Below are 17,775 nucleotides of genomic sequence, written 5' to 3'. Positions count from 1 at the left end.
TACTTCCTCATTTTGATAATGACACATTGTTGCTGTTTCCTGTTTGATTGTCACCATCATCACAGGGTGTCAAAGACTTGACAAAGAAAGACTGACTAAAGTTATTTAAGCTGTTATTTAAAAGGTTATTCTCATTCCACAGACGTAAGTGGAAATCATTCTACCCAGACTTTTTCTGGTTTGGGTGAATAAGCATGGAGTTCCCATGGCGACCAAGATGAAATCTTCAAATTTTGTGATAAAACGATGTTTTGGACCATATAACTTAAAAGACAAGAGTAGGGTGGTGTTTTAGACATATTTCTATTTGTATTTTCAACCCTTGCAGGGTGTGCAGCCATGTTGGTTCTTCTGAAAGGAAAGATCACCAGTACTGACGAGGCCCGATGTTTATTCTTTCTGCCTGCCAAAGTGGCAGAGGCGAGCGAAACATCTACCCATAAATTTGACCCAATGTGGGTCTGCTGTTGGCTGAGGATCAGTAGCGTGCACCTAGTGTGTGCCAAGAAGCCAAGCCCCTTTTACCACAGAACTACTCACATATCTGACTCCTCATGTCAGTTCGACCCATGTTCAGCACCTGAAATTAACATTATGGTGGATATTTTAAGATGAAATGCTGAAACATCATATTTCATTGTTTAAACATGTCATCATTAAATTCATTTTGATGCATAAACTCAAGTGACTGACAATAGATATACTTTTACCGATTCCTTTATGAGGATCAGCAATATTCACTTTACTTAATCAAACTGAGTGTTTGTATTCAGTCGAAAAAGTGCCAAATGGCTAATCTGAGGCATTTTTTTCTGCTGTCCATCTATATACTTCAGAGTGTCATTTTCACAGCAAGCTGCTTACTAATTTTAAAAAATGAGAACTGATAAAAGTCACCCTCAGCTACAGTTCTTTCTTTTGTGGACAATTCCTGCATGAGAGAAGTGAAGGTGGAACCACCAGGAAAGGATAAACCTCTGCATGCATGTTCCTGAAAGATCAAATAAGTGGTTGACATAGAGAAGTCCTAGTGATTAGCAAACGCTGATCTGAAAGACAGCACAGAGGCAGTAATCATGGCCACAAGAACAGGCACTGAGTAGGAGAGTGATAAAAGCAGGCCTACCACACCAGAAAGGATCCCAGGTGCAGGGCATGCAAAGCAGCCTGTAAGATAGCTAAGCACAAGGAAAGCAGGGTGTAAGATGCAGGCATAGATGTCGCAATCCTGACTGACAGGAAAATCAAGAAAAAGGAACATGAGAAGTTTTAATCTTTTGGCATTCCAGTGGGTCACAGGCAGGATGCTTTGGGTGTTCCTGCAAGATTGCAGGAATGCCAGGGGGAAGTTGAAAGATGCAGGAAATTAAAGTAGGTGCCAGTGATGATTGGAGCTACTCAGAAACTTCAAAAATGGGAGACTGTCTCCAAAAGATCCCAAGAATCCAATTTAAATATCTGTCCAGGAAAGTGCAGTTTTAGGAATAGTTAATATATTGCACAGAACGCTCGAGCTCTAAGACCTGAGACCTGTGTTCAGCTCTACATGGTTGGTTCATTGGCTGACTCAATGTTCAAATGTTTATTATGCTCTAGGGGAAAAGTACCTTGTTTGTCTTGAAGTGAGGAAAGGGTGTTTTCATTATGAATTTCCACTTCCTACAAATGTACCTTAAATAATAATGGTCAAAAACCAAATTCAAACCAGTTATTATACTGGGACAAAGGATAACTATGCAGCATCATCACAACATTTTTAGTTTTGCTTTATGATATATAAAATGTGCTTACTAATCACATTTCCCTGGCTGGTTAACCTCGCTGATATTTACAGGTTTTCATGTCGACATGACCACCATCACCATCATGACAAGGTACATTCTGACTGGGTTGCATCCAACTTTTTCCAAGTGAGTCAACAAACATTTACAGTCTAGATGACACACTTTTCAAAGAAATATAAGAGTGGAAACTATTTTAGTTTGTGCAAAACCGCATGCACATACACATGCACATGCCAACCCAGAGGGTAACACAATCTGACATCCCACTGGCAAAATTTGTGTTTATGAGTATTTTTAATGGGCTACCTCAGACTCAAGCTTTTAAAAGTCATGTGAGCTAAATGAATGCAGGATGAGTCACTTTACTGAACTTTTAGGAAATCACTCCTTCAGTTTTTACATTAATCTCTTTGAAAATGTAGAAAATGCAACAGTGTAAATGTTACAGTGTAAGTGTGTTTATAATTTACGATTAATAAATTATGTGTTTAAATGTGTTTATGAATAATAATAATAATAATAATAATAATAATAATAATAATAATAATAATAATAATAATAATAGAGAAAACCACAAAATCCACAATACAATACCACAAAAACACAAAATGTTCCCCACAGTTTACTTGAAAAAGGAAATGCATAACATCATAAGCTTCTTATTTTACATACTTTATCATGTAATTGACCTAAACCTCAAAACAGTAAAAATACAGGGAAGTTTGGGGACTGTTAATCTGTTTTCAGCTGACACTGATCGAGACCGAGAACTGCTATGAAACTCTTCGCCCCCGTTAGTGGACAGAGCGGAAGTAAAACGGGTTTATAGTCATAACAGGAATCATTCATTTTAATCACCAAGCATTAGAGACAATGGTGTTTATCTTCTTGTCAGCAGCACTTCTACATTTTTCAAATATTCAGACTTTCACAGCTTCTGCTGGTGCAAGAGACTGACGCACAGCCCATGATCTTACCATGAGCCACAGTCTGTTTACTAAACAACCAATAATAGCATTTATTCACAATGTTTTTTTAAACATTTCTTTTCACTACTCTGAATAGTTCATAACCTTCTATAGGTGAAATGGCTGAATTTCTTCTAGCTGCCTTTCATTTATCACCATCAGGAATATAAAACTTACCTGATGTCAGAATTGCCAACTTCTAATTCATTAATTCTAAAGTTTGAAACAGAATAGAAACCATATATGTCAACACAAAGATGGGAAAAATTCAATTTCACCAATTGATAATATTTATTTTTCCTTTTATGTCTCAAATCTACCTTCTACATTCAGATTTGACAAGAATTATCCAAGCTAAGATAAAAAAAAAGTTCAAAAGTATAAAAACTGTAACTCTCAAAAAACAACAACAATGCTTAAAGTCAGCCAGCCCACCAGATAATAAAACCAGAAAAAAGTGTTTAAAGGTCTAGTACATAACAGTGCCACCGTCTACCATTAGATATTGTGAGATGGCATTATATTACTGAGCTGTTGTTTCTTAGAGATAACTTCAGTGTCACATGGTGGGAATAGAAAAACAACACAAGTGGGGTCATCAAGGCAGTTTTCCCTCTTCTAACCTTGTACTTTTTGCTCCAAACCCTAACCACTGGTAAAAGAGAGTGAAAAAAAGAAAAATAAGGAATCATGACCAGTAGGGGAAGTGGACTAAGAACTGTGGCATAGTTGTGCACGATGAGTCTTAACCCTTTGAGCCATGTACCTGTTTTCTAGGCCTCTGCTCAAAATTTGCATACCCACAATAAAATGAGTATATCTCTGCAACCACAAGGTCTAATTAAATACTTTTGGAGTCATAGTAAAGTGACACCTTGTGAGATTTGTTAACATGTGTAAAAGGTATATGTGTTACTACTGAATTATAAATAAAGATGGCACATCACACAAATTAAAAAAATGTCAGGCTAGCCTAGAATAAGGGAAACACTCTCAGGATCAGGATGAACATCCCTTTAGAATTATGAAGCTGGAGCTTTAAATCTCCATTCCATTATAGTACAATATGTGGACATTATCTCTGTAAAAGCCAGCTCTGATAAAGTGAAGTACAACAAAATTAGAGAGGTTTAAGTACATACAGTTCAGGTGAGGTCTCCAAAAGGGTTGTTTTGGAACAGGCTGGCATAGTTTGGCATCTGTTTTCAAAGTTCCCAACAAGGGTATGCCAGATTTTAAAAGGTTAAATTTAAAATATCTTTGAAGAGAGTAGGTTGAGAATCTTCCATCCCTCATCATGATCATGAATGTCAAAATTGTCACTGTGTAACTTGTACACTGCCGAGCCTAAATAAAAAGTTGCCGCCGCCAAAAAACAAAAAATAAGTCATACACTCTATTTGCTGTGTCATTGTTTGATAAGCTTCAGCAATGTCATTTCCACACAGCATTGCATTAATTTTTCAACAAGATCTTGAATTGATAAGGGAGAGTCCGATCACTGCACAAAGTCTTCTCCAGCACATCCCAAAGATTCTCAAAGGGGTTGAGATCTGGACTCAGTAGTGACCAATCCATGTGTGAAAACGTCTCATGCTCCCTGAAATATCCTTTCACAAACTGAACCCCTTTGAATTCTGGCATGGTCGTCTTGGAATATGCCAGAAGCCATCAGGGAAGAAAAAAATCTATAGATGGAATAACTTGGTCATTAAGTATAATCAGGTATTAACTGACCTTATTCTTTGGGTATTATTTTATTGGACCTAGACCTGACCAACTGCAGCAATCCCAGATCATAGCAATGAACATAACCCATTGGTACCAGATGTCCCATGGGTACAATGTGACAAATAAATATGATTTTACTCAGTCTCTCTTCTAAGTACCTACACGTTATACACCATTGGCAAGCTAAGATTCCTCAGATTTGAATGAGGTCTAACATTCCAGGCTACAATCAAAACTGTAGATTGAGTAAATACTTGGTCCCGACTATTCGCAAGTGGAAATTGTCTTTGAAGGCATACTGTACTCCACTGCAACATAAACGGTCCTGTTACATCAGCAAGGTTCCAGTAATAGTAGTTTAGTAAAACTGTTGGTCCACAACAAGTCTTTTATCCATAAAAATCAGTTTTAGGTGAAAATGGAAGGATTTGATAGGGTTAAATATAGTCTGGGATGATGGGATATAAAACTAACACATGCCACAATGTTTTTACACAACATAGTTTACATAAATATGCATTAAATATAAAATAAGCTACATTTTAAATGCTACACTTGGTAAATGGATATAATCATTTATGAGGACTGAACGTAACTGTCTATGAACTGAGAGCAGTACAGGTGTTATATCCGTACAAATGGATGGCACATTTTAGCTGCTACAATATCCAACATTCAAAACTCTCCAATTCCATCTTTGTCTTTTCCAGATGATATAATGAGGACATTTTTATAAGCTTAACTTGATGTGCATTGACAGCTTTGCATTCAGAAATCCTCCCCTAACCTTTCAGGTTAGTTGGAAATGGTCCTGTTTTAGGATTTAAAGCCAGAGAACCCCTTTTGTAGTTGGGGAGATGAAATGTTGCATCAACTTAACGGATGTGTGTGTATAGCTGCACCACTGTGGGAGAATCTGGGAGCCCTTTATCACCTTCCCGAGCTGTTGAGCAAAAATAATGCCCCCTCTGTTATCCTCATCAGTGACACGCACTGAACACGTCTGAGGGGATATCCTGCTGGAAAAGCGTGTGCATTTATCCTGCCTGCAGCAGTTTGGTGACACGAGATTTACAAAACGTTCCACACGCCTCCACTCATCTCTTTACAATACTCTGAATGTAAGGGCAATGGACCTGACATCCTCTGTTATTTAAATAAACATGAGATTTTTATTATGTTTTTTTTTAAAGGTGCACGTGTGTGCAGGTTTATCGAAAGTATTAAATGAGATAAACTCACTTCCTTGAAGAGCCAGTGTTTTAAGGACAAAGTGCACTACAGCAAAACCACCTGAGCTAACTTAGAAAACATCAGCACACACTTAAGCTGAGCAAAAGTTGAGCAAACTCTTGACCTATTGACTGTTAAGATTGAAAATATCAAAAGTCATTTTTTAATAAAACTAAAACAAGAATTTCTTTTCTGTTTTCACAGAAACATTTTAAGAATATAGCCATGATAGCCAAATAAAGTCAACGGCCTACGTGCTGAAACAAGAAGAAGGTTTAGGGAGTCGATTGCTCAACATCCAACTCAATGACTTAAGCAAAGTTTTAAAACCACCAAGAAACAATTCTGTGGGCTGGGTAAGGAGGAACTATTAAGTAGCTGAAAAAATTCAAAACATCCACTGACCATAATGCAAAGTGTGGTTTCTGATTTCTGGAAAAGTGAAGTACTTAAAAACTATTGATTTTAAAAAATGTCATCCTCCTCCTCATCCTTTTTCTCTTTCTGGCAACAGAGTCCAGAGGGACAAAAATACCCAGATAAATGCAGAGGTAATTTCTTTTTTTTTTTTTCTTTTTTAAAAAAAGAAAAAACTATGCTGCTGTATCCTGCTATCACAGCTTGCTTCTTTTGTTTGACCCAAACCACACTTGTGGTGAAGCTCCTGTCATACTGGCTACAGGAATGACATTAACATCAGAAACCAGAGGAAGCCCGGTTGCAGGCCACCCAAGTTTTCCAGGGGTTTGAAGGGCCAGGGAAAGTATATCTTGGAAAAGTCACAGAACTACCCTTGCATTTCCTATTATTAATTTTACGCAGGGACCGACCTCTGCTCTGTGAATCATACCTGCGGTTTAGGGAAGGCTGATGGTTCTCTTTTCTCTTATTCATGACAAGTTATACTATTGTGTGTCTTTCTCTGCCCGTCTGCTTATTCATCTAAAATTCCAGGAGATTGCGCTTGTCACTTACAATACAACTGTGGTGACATTTAATTTCAGCTTTTAAAAAGTTTGGACAACCTGAAGGGAACTTTAATCCCTTCTTTTAATGTCATCTTGGTTTTGGCATGCTTCTGTTATTGCAACACTGAAGCCACCATAGAGGAGAAACTGTGGTGAGAATCTGCAACTCATTTCAGCCTTTGCTCTTCGCCCTCTAATAATGCAGACACACGAGGTCTAACAGCAACAGTAAAGTCTGTCAGGCTGGTGAAAGCAAATGTGAATGTTCTGCCTAATTTCTTTACGTTTCAGAACTGACATTAATGCAGCAGATGATTTTATTTTATTTTCATAAGAGTGAAGCCAGACACATGATCTATGAGCCCATTGCTGTAAAAATAAATGATATTGAGGCAGATATTCAATGCCCACATTAAAGCCAGTGGGTCAAGTATCAATGTATGCACAGAGCCATGTCTTTTATGCCAGTAAAAACTGTATTCCCTCAAAATCTTGTAGCCAGTGTGGGCACTCATGTCTGAAAATAGGCTTTCATTCTGACAGCTTTAAGCTGCAGTGAAGCCCACAACTGATTGATCCTCCTTTTTAGTTTAAGAGATCTGCATTTTATGATCCCATTTGGAAAATTTTGATCTTTTTTTAATCTCCCCTTTGTGATGACTCAAGAAGCACAAGAAGAGGGAGAAATGGCCTGTGAAAGCTTGAGTCATTTTTAATTTTCTGGCATGCTCACTGTGAGGATGTGACAGCTCCCACTGTGACAGATTTACTTAACTGGAGTCCTATATAGCCAGTATAATAGGTGCAGAGCTGTGAGGTATCACAAGAACTATTATGAGTTGGTTCAAAAAGTCTAAATTCAAAGGGCAGCAGATTGAAAACATTTATATTTATAGAAATACTTTTTATTGATTCCAACAATGTGCTTTACTAAGAACAAAATAGAAGCTACAGCATGAATACAAAATTATATTGGTTTATAAACCATGTTTAAGCAGCTACTCACAGCGTAAAATTTTAACTGACATAATGCATTAGACTAATGCGATCTTTTGTTGTGATGAACTTTGCATGGGGATAACAATTTTAATTTTTATTTAGCAAATTATTTATTCATAAGGTAAAATAGCTACATAATATATTGTGACCGTTTATGGGCAGAGCACAAGATACTTTGGGTTTTAGAGCGTTTTAAGGGTATGACTGAGCAGCGCTGAATTCTGAAAGTAACGCTACTAATTAAAGCTGCTGTTGAGTGATAAGTAGATACTTAAACTGTTGTCATATTTAGTGAGAGAACTCAGTTTCAGGTTAGCAAAGATTTGTTCATAATGCAAAATGTTTAAGGTTACAAAAACTGCCAAAAAGAAAAAAAAAAAGAAAAAAAAAAAGGAGATGTTCTGACCCATACCATGATTTTTCTTACATTTTACTCAGACATTTTGTTGCCTAAACATAACTGAAAATAGCAATTAAAATGACTAAAATCATGAGCCTAAATCATATACACAATGGGAGAACACAAACTACACGCTCCTGGTTTGGAGGAAAATAAATAAAATATAAAAACAAATATAAAATATAAAACAGATAACTAAATAGATAAATAAGTTTAAAAAAAATCATAAATGCATGCATGCATGAATGAATGAATGAATGAATGAATAAATAAATAAATAAATAAATCACATGATATGGGTTTGCTCTAGGAAAAAGAAAAAAAATGTAAAAGTATTATTTATTAGATTTTCTCATTTTCATTCTCTTCACTTAACATTAAGAAGAAGAAGAAGAAGAAGAAGATTTTATTTGTCATTATACATTATTCTTGCCATAAGAATGCAAAAGATGGGCAGTAAAGTCAAACAAACAGCTGAGTCTTCATCCACCTCATGGGTCATGAAAAGTCCCTCAAGACCACAGGTTTATATACATTAATACATTTACTTAATTATTTTGAAAACATTAAATATTAATACATAAAGCTGAACGGCCCCAGTATCTTGGTGCTCATTTACTTTTGACTCTTTACAGAAATATTTTCATTGCACCATTTCACCGCAGGACTTCTTCTTGTTCCAGGCTGATGTTATATGTGTTGCAGCTTTTACCTAAAATGAAATGTGAATCTGAATCTGTCCACTATCATTGTTAAAAAAAGGAACAATAAAAATTCCTTCCTTCAAAACTCAGCATGTTTCAGACCTTTGTTGACTTAGTCTGTGATTGCTTATGTGTAAAAGGCTAGCCAGGGAGAGACTTCATCTTAAAGACAGCTGGACTCATAAAGATGGACCTATTTGGAATGTGCCAGTAAAGCTCAGCAGCAGAGAGTCTCTGTGTGAATGTGTTTAGATTTGGTGTCATCTAAGTGCATTAGGCAGAGCGTAAACATATAGCAGACATTTACTGAAACCAACATGTATTCTCAATAAGGAAGCAAATGGGCTGCAGTTGAATGTGGAATCTAGTGACTTAAACATTATAAGGCTTTTACTTGTTAAGAGGCTGAAAAGACCAGTTCTAGAGTTAAGGACATCCTCTACTTCAGACTCCAGACAGACAGCTCAAAGAATTTTTAAACAAAGCCAGAGAAGTTCATCATATCAAAATCATTTTAAGGTTTTATTTGGGCCTCTGGTATCTCTCATCTCTTTTGGGACGTGACAGTAATTACAGCCATCAAGATGCTTGTCTGGAGCCATAGGCCAAGAGTGTGGAGACTGTTTCTCCTTAACTGGTCCAGCTCAGACTCCTGACATCATCCCTCCATTTGTTTTAACACACCCTGAAGTATGTTAGGGTGATAACTGAGGAAAAGCCACATTTAGGCTATTAGTGGTTGTTGCTCTGGTCCTATTTATACATTAATATAAAGAGGATAATCTTATGAACAAGGTATGGTAATAGGCAACATATGGAGAAAATTTAAGGGAGTTTCCCTTCTGTCCAGAACCATATTATGTGATGAGTTTAAAAGACAGCTGAATTTGTATGGAAAATCTGGAGCACTCGAAATGAGGAGAACAACTACAGCTGTAAAAATAACTGTATAGCATAATCTTTAACTAGATTTAAAAACTTGCTTAAAATAGCAGTTCATGTCATCCGACTCCACTCAGTTAGACCCTGAGAGGTTTTGTACCAAATGTTTCCATCACAAACTGGTGTTTGATTGGAGATGCAGCACACAGACATTTAAGAAGCAGGAAATGTCTGATGAAATTTTTTTTCTCGAAATTATCTCCCCTTTTGTGGTTTGATATATTGGACAGAACAAGTGTTAAATCTGCACTAACTATGAAATCACATTTCAAATTTATACTGCAAAGTAATTCACCATTTACAAGTAATTTGCCTGACAAAGAAAGTGAGACTCGCTATGTTTTAGTTTTTATTAATACTGAGCAATAAACTGGTGAGGAAGAAGACAAAAAGTCTTCAGACCAAATAAAACCACATTTATGAACATTATTTGTTTTAGGAGGCATGGAGATGCCATTTTTTCAGGTGATTAACTCCTGCACATGTTCCCTGTGTTGTACTCCTGAACATTGAACCCATCTCTGCTCAAGGACACTCTTACTGTTTCATTGCTGACAGGAGGTAATCACGAGATAATAATTAATCACTTCCCTTTCCAGACAGATTTTCTGAACCGGTCCAGAACTTTGAACTGGCAACCATCCAGTTCCACCCCTACTAATATAAAGTAGAGCGGACAATATTTTTGATTATTTTGCTTTATGGTTGGATCACAATTATGAACATGAGCTGCTGAAAAAATGCATTTTTTATGGGTGCAGATGCCGAAAAGCAGGCATCTTGTCAAATTTTAATTTTAAAGCTCTTCACTAAATACTTCCTTTAATGTAAGGCTGATAAAATAAAATAGAGGTTGAATGAGCAAGCAGAAAATCTGGAAACATTTAGCGACATTGCCTCTAAAATGTTTTTTTCAAAGACAGGGGAATTAATTAGGTGATAAATGCTGCCTGTTGGTAACAGTAGGACAGAAAACACAGCCAAGCAAGACTTGGCAGTCATTCCCCACAATGTTCCAGGAGTGCTGAACTGTGCTCCAGTTTCATGCTTGTTTGACAATGTTGTCACCCTTTTTCCTCTCAAATATGAAACACTAAACACATGTGTAAAAATTATGGCATTTTAACAGCTTTTAAATGAAAAGACAAATTATTTTCCTGCATAAAAAGAGTTGACTGATTTGCAGTGCTTGTTACTTAGGTGTTACTCTATTAGGTTTCATGGTATTATGTCTAATGATGTCAACTTTTCCCTCATGTTAATGCGCTCCACCGCACACTCATTTAAAGGGTAATGGCGCAGCTAAATCAAGTATAAAGTTTTTATAATGCTTCAATAAAGCAAAACTCCAGATAGTAGAAAAGCCACCTCTGGGGAGAGAAATGTGCATAACATCAACAATCTGCCATGAAATGTAAAATGAAGAAAGTGACCTCTAGTCCTGCTGCTCCCGCTCCACTCCCATTCATCAGCTTCCAGTCTCCACTAAAAGCAGGCTTTACAGCCGGTTGGCGCTCAAACTCTAAAATATGTTCTACTGGATGGACACAAGTGTCGATGAGGTGGTATTTCTCAGGCCCCTTCTCTTTCTGTTATTGCAGGATGTGGAGCTGGGAAGAGTGAAGGAGCAAAGTGGGGAGGACTGGAGCCCTAAAGCATGATTTACTTGACCTTCTAGTGCTGGAACTTACAGCCACAACCTCATTAATTCCCAGGGTCATTCTGTTCAGACATAAATTGGTTAAAAATCGGAATGCGTGGATGACTTCCAGACATACACCAAGAATTATGAAATCTCTGGCCTTAGCCCAACATCCCTGACTCTCCTCATATACCCACTCCAAAACCAAAGCGCTTTCAAATCGCTGTGTGTAAATCACACAGGTCTGCTTAGAGGAGTCACCTAATCCTGATCGAAGGGAGGAGGCCAGTGGAACGTTTTCTGCTTATTAGGCAGCAAATATGACGTTGTTTTATGTGATTATCAACTGTGAATGATTTTTCACTCCCATCCATTTTCGAACCTTGGCCTGTCTTTTGTTTGGGAAAAAGGAGCTGGAGCAAGAGCAGGGCTGAGAGGGGAAGCCCAATAAATTACACTAATGCACACATTTAAAGGGGCTCATATTCCCTCTGGCCTGTTATCAAGACTACTCCAGTGAGAATGTAAACTAGCTCTTTCTGTCCCACTCCCCAGGCCCAATATTTAATGTTATCATCTTTTAAAACAACCCCACTGTTTATGTTATCACAAATGAAGGGCAGATTATTTCAACTTTTTCTCACTATTTCATATTGGCTCCAGATTAGTGAGGCAAATAGTTGTCTAATGGTGCTGCTGGGCTCATTAATCCAAGAAGATAGACCCAGAATTGTATAAACACAGTGTAGTCAGAGCTGGTGAATCACACCTTAAGTTTACGGAGGCCGACAGAGGGGGAGGATGCTCTATGTGAGCCCACACAAGGAAAGTTGTGGAAAGGAAAACAAGCGTAATCCTTCTGATAAAAGCCGGATTGTTTCAGCGTTTATTTGGACATGCAGTGCCTGGCTGAGGTTAGACCCTAATGAGACAGCAGCTTGTCCAGAGTGGATTCATCAGGGCTAGATCGGGGTTATCACCCTCTGCCATGCCCCACTACTTTTAATCAGGCTCCTCTCTGGTCACTCCCTATCAGCAACAGTCCATCTCTGGAGCTGTCAGCATCCATCAGCAGCTGCAGACAGACCCAGGGAGCATGGCTGAGGAGTGCATTAGTAAGTTATTGCTTTGTGGTCTAGCTTTATTGTCTGTCATGTCACAGAAGTAAACCTCCACATGCACACAGGCATGTGTGTGCACTTACATACTTGAGGCATTTATTTATGGAAGAATTGATAGAGATGAGACATTGTAGTAAAAGCAGCAGGCTGATTCATGCCTAAGTCACTCAATGCAGCCAATCCCTGAAGAATTCAGTGTCAAGAACACATAAAAGCTACACCTGTAGGAGTTAACACGATCCAGAAGTAAAGCCCTGCAATAAATACAAACTTTGAGAGGCTTAACAAGTTAACATGAAAGTTATCCACTCATACATGAGCCGCTCAGAGCACATTTGTCCACTCAAACACAAACTTATCTCCAGCCCTCACACATGCGCACGTAACATGCGTCTGTTTGTGTGTGCAAGTGTGCGTGTATGTGTGCACTGTTTGATTAGTTTAACTTATAAGGTGATTTAGTGTTGTTAGTGTTTCTCACTACCATGACATGACCCACTCCCACCTCATCAACGCGCCCCCGCAACCCCAAACAAGCACATTAAAGTCACAACAGCTTTTCGTCTTGTGTTGTTGCAATGAAATGACAAGACCATGCAGCTCACAGCCTGCATCTCTGTCTGAAAGGATAAATAAAGATGTTTTTTTCTCCTCTTCCTCTGGTCAAGTAAAATACACAGATCTCAGAATCTGAGAGGGGCCCTTAAATCACCCATTGTTGATGTTTAGACCAGTTAAGTCAATAATCTCCCATCGTGCCACAGTGATAAGTGATATAACAGGGACAGTCTTTACCATTATTTCTCTTTGGGAGTTTGAGTTTGCTTATAGCAAAAACATCAGTTGGAACATGGGTATTGAGTAACTGGTCCTGAGAGAAAACCAGCCTTAAAAGTAAAAGAGCAATGTGGTAAACTGCATTTCACTTTTTTTTTCTTTTTTTTTTTTGTTTTGTCATCTTATGGTTACATAGGACAATGTCAGTGTCACTGAGTGATTAGAGAGATGTTGCAAGATTAGGGCACCAGGACTGTGAGAAACTAAGATGGCGGTTGATTCTTTGGCACTTTAGTTAAGCAGATGAAAGTGGTTAATTCATAAGAAGGGGAAGTTTTTATTCACTAAACATACAGTATACAATTAATTTAGCTGTGACAGTGTGAAGAGTAGACACAGATGTAAATCTGCAGTGATATACTAGTATTTGTATAGTACAATTAACTCAGGCACATTTTTATGCCTCTTATGTATTACTCAAAATAGAGCTACTTGTCCAGTTTTGACTAATTTGGTAGTAAGCATAAAAATAGTTAGCCCGAAGAGAGAGTACCTAGCCATTAAATTTGAAGTAGCTATTGATAACTTATCCCCAAGTGCTCCCAAGTCTATTGTTGGCACTGCTTTTTCAAACACCTCATTGTTTTCCATTTTCCTCAATGTAGCAACAGCCAACAACACATTCTGGAAATGAAAGGGCATGCTAAGAAAAAGAAGCATGAAAGAGTTAGGAGGACCTGTCATAATTTTACATGGAGTAATATTTTACTTTGAGCACTGTAAACAAGTAACAGCAGGGATGAAGTTGCAAAACGCTTGAGTGTATTCGTTAATTTAGTTCAGTGGAAAATGAGAGCAGAAGAGAATTCTTCAGCATGTGTTAAAGAAATTGAGTTTGTAACATATAATTTTTTAAAAACACAAAAAAGATTACTTCATAATGTTTGGTCATGCAGTTGCAGATACCTATTTTTTAAACAGTAAATCAAGCCTCAATTTACAAAGCAAGTCAGGTTTATCGGTAACCAATCTAAACACACGTCATCAGCATGTGGCCATCGCATTGTGCAATTAACCTTTAAATTTCATTATGATAAGATAAAGTATTACGTTAAAAACTGGCCTCTTTTAACAGTAGAGAAAACAACATTCTACAACCCTAAAACGGAGGTCAGTTATTTAGCTTGTAAATATAAACTTATTGCACCCACATGATAAGTAAACCAAGTAAAACAAGTAGGAGATAACACTGTGATATTTTAACATTTCATATTTACTTGATGACTGATTTGAGGAAACAAAACATTTGTCCAAAAATCCAGAATGCAACCACTACAGCAAACAGTGACTTATTCATAACTTATTTTTTTCAGAATTGCATTTTAGCTCATTTTCAAAAATCAAAGTAAGAAACCATCGTGTGATCTGTTGTGAGACTGCTGTCTTCAGGACACACCCATTAAATGTCCAAATGACCTTCATAACTCTGATTATAAATATGGAAGCTTCAGGAAACGACTGACTGGGAGCAACAGTTTTCTGTGTGAAAACAATAATGACTGAAGTTCTTCTCAATCTATATTTTCAAAAGTTTTCTGAAGTCTAATTTCTCACTTTAAAATCCAGTATGACACCTAGTGGTGAAGCTGCAGACTGCAACACCATGAATACTCTAATACTAACTTTTTTGTTCTTGGAGAAACTACCGTACACTGGTTGCTAAAAGCATAACTGGCTTGTTCTACAAATAGTGTTTGGTTTCTCTGTTGGAAGCTGCTGGAGTAACATGACGATGCAACATGGACTGTGTATGGGGGGTCCGCTGCTATGTATATGGCAGATAAAAGCTTGCTCTTGAACACATTTCACTTCTTGTAATTTTAACTAGTAAAAATATTGCTATAAATAGCAAAGCTAGTAAATCTCTCATAATGAAACTTTAAGAAATGATGCTATTTTCCATATTCAATGTTTTGATTTCATTTGTTTCAGTGGATTCACTCAAGAATACTTCAATAATTATTCACCAATCATAGATTTAAAAACATGTCACTTTAGCATTGTTTGTAAAAATTAGGTACATTTTTAACGTCATTTTAAAAATCTGTTGATGTTTTTGTTTTCTCAAGCAAAAAAACATCCGTAATGTTATCTTTAAAGATGTTGTTGTTACTGCATCAAATTCTTTAACTTTTAAATGTTCTTTGATGCTTTTCACTTCTTCTACTGACTTTTACATAATTATTTACCATTTTCATTTAATTAAAAAGGGGCAATAAACTATAAACACCACTTACACACAATAACTTTCATCCATTAACTTATATTGGATTTCTTGCATATGAATTCTATAATTTAACATTCTTAGCTTAACACTTAAGCTGAACTACACAGCTTTAATTTGATATTATCCATGTTGTCTTTTTATTTTCAGTCTGGCCACACACAGGTAGCCATCAGGACAGACTGAGCTGCTCTGAGCTAAATTAGCTTCTGGATTATCTGCACTCACCACTTTCTCACTCTCTTCTTTACTCTTCCTGTTTTTTCTCTTTTGTTTGTCACTGCCAGATATAAAACTTCTCGTTTTTATAAATTGCTCTCTCAGGTTTGTTTACATCAGATTCCCCTTTAGGGAGTTTTTTAGTGGTCGGTCACTGTCATTGTAAACTCTTCCCATTGTCACTCCTCTGTCTTGATTCAAAGTTGGTTGGCCCTCAGAGGCCCCTTTCTGGCTCTCGGCTCCAAGCATTTGCCTGGTTTGCCTGTTGGCAAGCAGCCCCTCCGGGTGCAAGAAACTGAATCTTCCAGGCAGGTAAAGTGACTACAGGATGGATGATAGGTGATTTTTGACAGCTTGAAGAGTTACAAAAAATCCAAACAACAAAATCCTGAGTGTAGATTTGGAACATGTGAAGGTGGACAAGATCAATGACAAAAAAAGTCTTTCGGCATTTGAGACGTAACAGATTTGGCCATACAATACCACTGGAAAGCAAAGGAACTGGCACCAGTTAAAGGGCAGACCCAGGCTTTAAAGGAGACAGCAATCATTGCTCCCAGGTGAGCTGAATGAGCCATCAGCAACTGGAAGCCACACCTAAGGAAGGCATGAGCAGGACACAAAACTCACGCAGGAAAACCCAAAAAAACCCAACAAAACCCAACATTTAAGCTGCTATTCAGATTAAGTTAAACTTGACTTTCTTGAGAAACTTTGTAGTCTTCAAACTTCTTACGTTCCAAACTACTGACCAGTTAACATAAACAGCACATTAACAAATGGTAAAATAAAAAACAAAGAAAAAAAAAAACTTTTAGTTGCTTTTATACTCCAAGGGATAAAGCAGGTTTTCATAAAGACCGTATTAAGTCATTCACCAGTTGGACAGGTGACAAAAAACTGACAGTCAAGCTCTTTTTTATAGTGGAAAATCCACAATAAACCTGTTTCAACTTTAGATGACATAGCATCACTCAGTCCCTCTAGTCCATAGGCAGTAATTACAGGCTGTGTAGCCTGTATCTGTACGTCGTGTGGCCTGCGCTGCCGGCTGCCGAAGAGCTCTGCATCCCATCACAGCCTGTAATGTAAGCCAGATGTCTGTTTAGGACTCATAATCAATAGCCTGACTTTCTCCGCCTCTCTCTACTCTGACAGCTTGTTTTGAGAGGATCTGCAAAGGAATGGCATGCCAGTGCTGCAAACAAGTAGAAGTGTGTCAAAAGTGAGATTAACTAATTGGATTCCCTTTGTGAGGTTTTGTTTGGAGGAGGAGGAGGGTGATGAGGAGGGGGGTGCAAGGGAAGGGAAATGATCTCTCCCTGTAGCCTTAACAATCTACATGACACTGCAGGCTCGTTCTTCCAACTCTTAGACATGGACTCTGGGAATCCAGGAGTGATGGAAGGAAGGGGATTCCCATATTTTTTTTTTTTTAAAAAGTAAAATCTGTCCAAATAAATAACCTGAAGTGGCACTCAAGGAGACGCAGTGCATCTCCATTTCCTGTGACTGTTTCCTGCCGTCACGCAGGATTGCTCTATATCTCCATCCACTAGTTTGTGCCAGGGGAAACATTACGAAGCTGATGACTTTTTGTTTCAGTGTGAGGGGAAGTGGAGGGTCTTTATACAGCACCGGGTTATTGCAGGAAGAGGCAGAGGTGTGGTGATTGGAGTGTGCAGGTCATGACCTCAAACTTGTAATGATCATCTGATGGATGTTGTAACCCTGAGGTCAAATGAGTGTCAGAAGAGAGCAGGGAGGAACAGAGCCAAGCAAAGTGGTGGGTAAACTTAAAAAAAAAAAAAAAACTTTATTTACTGATATATGAGACAGAAATGGTTTTTGAATTATGAGTAAATGAAAATGAATAAAATGAAATATACTTTATTGTCTCTTTGTGTTGGCCCTGCCATAGACTGGACTAAAACCCCACATTTAATTTAATTTAATTTTATTTTATTATGAGTCAAAACACTTATTTAAGTTCTTGTTGCAAA

This window comes from Melanotaenia boesemani, chromosome 22 (assembly GCF_017639745.1).
Source record: "Melanotaenia boesemani isolate fMelBoe1 chromosome 22, fMelBoe1.pri, whole genome shotgun sequence".
In the NCBI taxonomy this organism is placed as follows: domain Eukaryota; kingdom Metazoa; phylum Chordata; class Actinopteri; order Atheriniformes; family Melanotaeniidae; genus Melanotaenia; species Melanotaenia boesemani.
The sequence above is the reverse complement of the archived record's forward strand: the minus strand, read 5'-3'. Positions refer to the sequence as shown.